Source organism: Echinops telfairi, unplaced genomic scaffold, assembly GCF_000313985.2.
Source record: "Echinops telfairi isolate 266 unplaced genomic scaffold, ASM31398v2 ScPeMD7_21;HRSCAF=78, whole genome shotgun sequence".
Lineage (NCBI taxonomy): Eukaryota > Metazoa > Chordata > Mammalia > Afrosoricida > Tenrecidae > Echinops > Echinops telfairi.
Genome location: NW_022103918.1, coordinates 5343955 through 5351423, shown reverse-complemented (window position 1 = coordinate 5351423; position 7469 = coordinate 5343955).

Sequence of the window (7469 nt, the reverse complement as noted above, 5' to 3'; positions counted from 1 at the left end):
AAATAATAGGAACTGATGCTCCATAGAATGCAAGATGTAAATAATAGGAACTGATGTTCCATAGAATGCAAGATGCAAATAATAGGAAAACGAGTGTTCAGAAGTAGGCAGTGTCTGGGAACTTTGTACTTGCGGGCACAATTTTTCTGTAAACCTAAATTGTCTCTAAAAAATAAAATCTATTAAAAAATCTTGTCACGTGCCCTATCTTTAATTGAACTAACGTAGACCTAGAACTTTCTTTTTTTACCATGAGAGCTCAAAATGAAGGGAGTATCATGACAAAGCAAATGATCTCGTTTGATTTCAGTTCTAAGGATATTTGATTTTGATTAGTAAGTGGCACAAAAGCTTTGTGCCTCATTGCTAAGCTAACGGCTGATGGTTTGAACTCACTCAAAGGAACAGTGGGAGAAAAGGCCTGGCCATCTGCTTTGTTAAGAGTACAACCAAGACAACCCTGCGGGGCAGTTCTATCTGAACATGTAGGGTTTGCCGTGAGCCAGAAATGACTCAGTGACAACTGGCTATAACTGTGAAAGTAGAAGCATATTTGCTTTGCTGTGAGGAAAGGATTAGTTTCCCTAAATTCTCACTGCTCCCGTGCCAGTCATCAGAGTCTCCAAGGAGTGTTTGTCTATCTTCCCTGCTGGACCTAGAGAACACCTAGTTATCTTTCCAATTTCAAGACAAGTGTCACTTCCTTGTGAAAATGTCCTGATTAGATCAAGCTCTCTCCTCTAAGGAGACCTGGTGGCATAGTAGCTACTCATTGCACTGCTGACTGAAAGGTCATTGGTTTGAATGCACCAGTCACTCTAGGGGAGAAAGATGAGGTTGTCTGCTCCCCTAATAAGTTAAAGCCTCGGATACCCCAAGGGGCATGTCTCTCTTGCCATGAAGACTTGCTGTGCATTGGAATTGACTAGATGGAAGTGGGTTTGGTTTGGATATTACTTGGTACTTTTCTTTTTATAAGTACTTTCAGGTTTACAATTTTGTGTGATTATTCGACTGTCTGCCTTGTCTTCTACTCCCAACCGTAATCTTTGAGATTTAGCGATGCTCCTGTTTTTCCTATCTATTTCTGAACTGTTACTAGGTATCAGGTGCCTCGGTGGCGCAGTGGTCTACCAGTTGGGTTACTAACTGTAAGATTCGTGGTTTGAGCCCACTAGCAACTCCTTGGGAGACAGAGGAGATTTTTCTGCTCCCATAAAGATTGACAGCCCGTGAAGGATTTTATTCTTCCTGTAGGGTTGCTCTCATTCGTAAGTGACTAGATGGCAGTGCATTTGGATCGTGTACTGGGTGTCATGACTGGCTAATCCTGCTGCTCTGGAGTTGGTTCTGATTCGTCGTGACCCCTGCTATAACAGAGTAGAACTACTGTATTGAGTTTCCTTGTCTGTAATCTTTATGAACATCGATCTGTAGGCTAGTATTTTATGGATGCACTGGTTTGTTTCAAACTTTAACTTTTAGTTTAGCAGGCCAGAGTAAACCATTTTTGCTGCGCAGAGACTTTGACTAGTTAATAAATTCCCAAACTAAACTTTCTGCTGTGGAGTCAGTTCTGACTCAGCAATTTTATAGGACAGAGTGCACCTGTTCCACAGGGCTCCAAAGACTGAAATTGTTATGGAAGCAGACTGCCACACCTTTCTTCTGCACACTGCGTATAAGCTGCCAACTTTTTGGTTAATAGTTTAGTGCTCAGCCACGGAGTTACCAGTACTCTTAGACTTAGTAAATGTATAAGAGATAATTTTTTAAAAGAAGAGAAAGAAGATAAAAGAAACAAAATGCATTTGGGAGTGGTAGGATGAGTCATAAAAGATTATCCTAAAATTGAAGCCTGGTACACACAAATCATTATGTCCTAACAAAGTTCACTGCAGGCCTTAATTTAAAGTTACCTGAATAGGAAATGTAATGGATGCAACAACCACAGTCCAGCCAAAGATTTTATCGCCATTGCAGGTCTAATCAATCATAGCACAAAATGTCCTTTGTTATGGTTTTATAGACCTCATTAAAGAAAGCCATCGGAGTGACAATCATGACTGTTTTGTCCACTGTTGAATTCTTTTATACATTCTTGCTCCTGCCCAAGAGCACGGAGGACAGGAACTTCTGTATGCTCCATCTTCCTCATTGAATTCTTAGATAATTTAAGAAGCAACAGTGGGGCAGTGGGTTAAGCATTCGACTGCTGTAAGCTGAAAACCAAAAGGTCAGAGGCTTGAGCCCACCACACCTCAAGCCACAGGAGAAAGACGAGACAGTATTCTTCTCTAAAGATTTACAACCTTGGAAAGTATGAAATAGCTCTCTCTGTCCCATAGTGTCCTATAAGTGGAACTCAGTTCCAGACAAGTGGGTTTGGACTTTCCATTCTAAGGATTTAACCAAATAATTTTCAAACCCTCCTGCTAAGATTGGTAAGAGACTGGAAAATAAGAAAATTTGACTCTGAATCTCAACTAAATTGTATACACTTTGTTATTTTTCTCATTTTATTAAAGATGTTTGAAATGGTTAAATTTGCTGTAAAGCCTGACCCAAGCTACAGGAAGAAATGTTCTGAACTGACCTTGATTTTTGATTTTAGGTGCATTTTAAGTATTTACGTTTCCAAGACTTTTTTCCCCTAGTGGAAATTAAGAAACTATTCTAATGATGAATGACACTGGTGTTCTGTTGTAAAAGTCTATGCTATGAAATACATAAGTGTCCTCAAGCAAATACTGTTGGCGTTTTTTTGCAGTATTTTACTGTGTCCCATATTTCCATCCTCGAATAGCCTTTATTCATGAAGAAGCTTTGATTTCCTGGCATTTTTACAGCCAGGGCTAACGCAGGCAGAATTACCTCTCCCTAGAGAGTCATCAGAAACTGCTAAGGTGCTGTTGATAGCCTGTTTGGTCTGTCACTATATAATAAGCTTTGTCTTTCCTAAAATCCTCAGCTTGAAACTAGTTAGCTCAGGTTGCTTGGGTATCAATGAGGCCAAGCTTAAGGTGTAAAACCTTAACACTCAGCTTTATATCATTCTTTAGTCTTCCCGTGTTCCTAAACCCTATCTCATTGACTTCCAAATGTAAGCCATCATTATCAAGAGGAACTGGGCAAGAAAGAGGAAGCAAATCAAGACAAATGTATCATAACCTATATAAGCCAAAGTGATGGGAAACAGGATAGTTAAGTAATATCAGTTTTATTTACAAAGGGCAATCTTACTGCAGTAAACGCTTTTAAAAAAATTGTGATTTTTCTCACACACTTTCTCATCCTCTGCTTCCCTCTCATACACCAAACACATTTTCTGCAGAAATGATTGTGACATAAACAAATGCAAAGCATGCTCCCCATACAATAGGCTGTTCATAAGTGTTTACTGAATTACTTCTGGGAATTTTGAATGCAAGAAAAGATAAAGGACCAAAGGAATTTTGCTTTGTTTGTTAATTTGCACTGTCTTCCAATTTCAAAGCAAACAGTAATTATGTTTTCATATGATGATGGAACAAGTAATTCTAAATATATTCTTGATCAAAGACAATTACATGAGCACTTTCTCCCTAACTTATAACTCATCCTTGAGCCCTCCTGACTGCCTGCTGGGTGTTTCCAACTCAGCAACCCAGCCCTTAGTGTGTGAGACAGATGATGGTAGTCCCAACACAGAAATGTATCACACACACATATAAACATACATATATAGAGTTATAAATTATCATTTCATATGCACACACACACACAGGTATGTCATTTGGTGACAACAATGTTTTGTAAAATTTTCAAGAGAAATATCTGTACAAAAGAAAAAATATCAGGAAGCTGTTTTACTCCTATTAATTGCTTGGACTTTTGTAGAAAATGAATGTGATCTGTTGGTGAAGGGGGAGGATGTCTTTCATGGTTAACATAGCAGAGCTGGCCTACTGCCCATCCATGCCCAAACCATATATGTATAGATTGTAAAAGTTCATTTCCAAAATGAAGTTTTTAAACAGAGGAGTTAAGAGAGTGTCATAAAATCTGTTTTGTGACCAGTGAAACTCAAAGGATGCTAACAGAAGAAATTATAAATTTAATTCATGATTTAAAGCCTTATAACCTAGAACACACAGATCTTTTTATAAATGCTTATTTTTAGTGATTATGAAAATAGAAGACATACAATGAGATAAAGTAAATAGATAAAACAAATAAGACAATTCATACCTGAGAAGCTCAAGAGCTATACAGGAAACACTCTGAAATAAGTATACCTAAAATGTTCAAAGTTGTCACTTGAGACATAAGGTTACCCACAAAATAAGAACAGATTATCAGGAGAAAACAACAGACAAACTGGACACCATTCAAAAAACATTATATCGAAGGTCTATTCGTTGGAATAGAAGTCTTACTAAGAAGATTGAAAATCATAATAAATAGTAGAGTTGGCAAGGCTGGAGAGAGAATTATTGAATTGGATTACAGCTCTGAGGAAACCATTCAGAATTTATTATAGTAACATCACTATTGCAAATATCTCATCACTACCATCAAGTCAATTCTGACTCACAGGTTTTATGGGACTTTAAACATTTATGGAAGCAAATAAACTCATCTTTTTCCTATAGAGGTTTGAACTATGAGCAGCCTAATGTCTAACTTACAGCATCACAGTGCCCCTGCTCAATTAAGACCTCTCACTAAACTCACGGCCATTGAGTCAATGCACTCATGGCGCTCCCCTGTGGGTTTCCAAGACTCTCACTTGATGGGGGTAGGAAGTCTTGTCTCTCTCCTGCTGAGCTGTTGGCTAAGCAGACTGCAGCCAAACATGCAACCATTATGCCACCAGGACTCCTGTGAAGTTAGGAAATATTTAAGAAATTTAAAAATGTGAAAAGTTTACCTAAAAACATGCAGTGCAGATGAGAGAACGGAAGAGAACTGAATTAGATAGTGAATAAGAATGTTCCATAATTCAAGAAAGAGTTGAATACCCAGAACAAGAACATGGAGATGCAAGAAAGATAAATAAAAGAAACATATTCAAACATACTTTATTTGCTTTTTAAACACAAAAAAATTTTAAATGATGGTGCAAGGCACTGAAGATTCAACAGTGGTTAATAGAGACAAATTTTCTGCTTTCATGGACCTTATATTCTAGTGTGTGAATAGAAGAAAGAAATAATAAGCAATAATAAGAAGAAAATAAAGCAGGACACAGCTAATAGTGAGTACTGGGATGGGGCAGAGTACATAGAGGTTCTTATTTTATATAGATGGACCAGGAAGAGCTTTCTGACAAGGACACATTGAAGCAGAGAGAACTGGAGGAAGTGATCCACATGGTTATATCATGCTACCAGGAAATGATTAGAGGGATGCTCTCTGGCATGATTGAGGAATAGGAAGAAGAACAATGTAGCTACAAAGGTATTCTAACCTTAAAGGGAAAGATTGGTAAATTGAGCTATATTTATGTCAAGAAATCCTGTCTGTAAAACATACCACTTACCAAATGAAAAGATATAGCACAAAGTAGAGAATGTGTTTATGATATATATAAATATATTTTCAATTTTAAAAGGAGCTCCATGTGATGCTGTGGATTAGGCATTGAGCTGCTCACTGAAATGTTGATGGTTTAAACCCACCAGCTACTCTGAAGGAGAAAGATGAGGCTATTTTCTCCTATAAAGATTTACAGTCTTGGAAACTATTTGGGGCCACTATGAGTTTGAAGAAGTACAGCCAGAATTATCTTTGTGAGACGTTCTCTCTTGTCCTTTGGACATGTTATCAGGAATGACCAGTTGCTGGAAAGGGACATCATGCTTGGTAAAGTGGAAAGGCAGAGAAAAAGAGGAAACTGCTCAAAGAGATGGATTGACATAGCGGCTACAACAATGGGCTCAAACATCACATCTTGAGGGTGGTGCAGGACTGGGCAATGCTTCATTCTATTGTACCAGAGGATCACTTTGAATTGGAACCAACTTGATGGCACCTAACAACAACAACAACAACAATAACAACAACAACATGAGCTGGGGTCAAGTAGATGGCAGAATTTCTAATATATATAGTAGTGGAGTAATGAGCAAAAATTTCGAGTAGACTTCTAAACATGACTATTCAAAAGGTTTATGAATCTATGAAAATACATTGAACCTCATGCGTCATTTGGGGTGTGCAACTGAAACTATGTTGTGATGCTATGACTAAAAGTATAAAAGAAAGCATCAAGTAGTGATATGCAGAAAGTTGAATTCTTATATGCTACTGATGAGAATGAAGATTGATATATCCACTATCGATGAATGGAAGCATCTATGTATGCCCACAGCCCAATATGATAGTTATATCAATAATACTATAGTTATATCAATAATAGAAATGTACACCTACCAAAAAGTATTAAGTAACAGATGATATGTTTAAGAACACTCATAGAATAACCATTTGTAATAACCCAAACCTGAAACTAATCAAACGTTAGTAAAAAATCCATTGATGTTGAGTTGATTCTGATGCATAGGGACCCTGTAAAACTGCCCCAAGCGTTTCCAGGGCCGTAATCCAGGGTTGAAATAGCAGCATACTGCCACATCTTGCTCCTGTAGATTCGCTGGTGGGTTCAAACGGCCAATCTTTCAGTGAGCAGCCACACTTTAATCTCTGCACCACCAGGAAAAAATGTCACTGCCATCGAGTCCATGCTGACTCCCATGACCGGCTTGGGGTTTCTAAGGCTGTGGCTGTTTACGGGAGTAGAAAGCTCAGTCTTTCTCCCGCGGAGCTGCGGGTGGTTTCCCACCCCCCACCTTGCGGATGGCAGCCCAGCGTGACCTCCCCAGGACTCCTCTGGGAACCACCAGAGCTCCTTCTAAGTAGAATGGGTGCAAATCTATGTTAGATCCGCACAATGTAGTGTTATACCACAGGGCAAACAACTGAACTACTGCTCCATGTCACAGCTTGGATAAATCTCAAAGCCCTAATAAAGTGTTGGACAAATTCAGATACAAAAGAAAGTTTATGATACGACTCCAATAATATATCACTCGAAACCCAGCAAAACGAACGCAGGGGATAAAAGTGAATCCAGTTATTTTAGGGGTACGGGTAGCGCTTGGCAGGAGGCACACGTTGCTTTGGAGGCGTGGGCAATATTTTGTGTTCTCATTCGGGGAGCGTTTACACAGAAGTGTTTACTTTGAAAGCATTCTTTTTTAAAAAAATCAATTTATTGGGGCTCATAAAATTCATCACAATACATAGATCAATTGCGTAGAGCACATCTATACATTTGTTGCCCTCATTATTCCCAAAATTCGCTTTCCTCTTGGGTTCCCGGAATCAGATCATTTTCCTTTTTCCCCCTCCCCCCTCCCTTGCTCCTCCCCTCTCTCCCATACACCCTTGATAATTTATAAATTATTATTGTATCTTATATTACA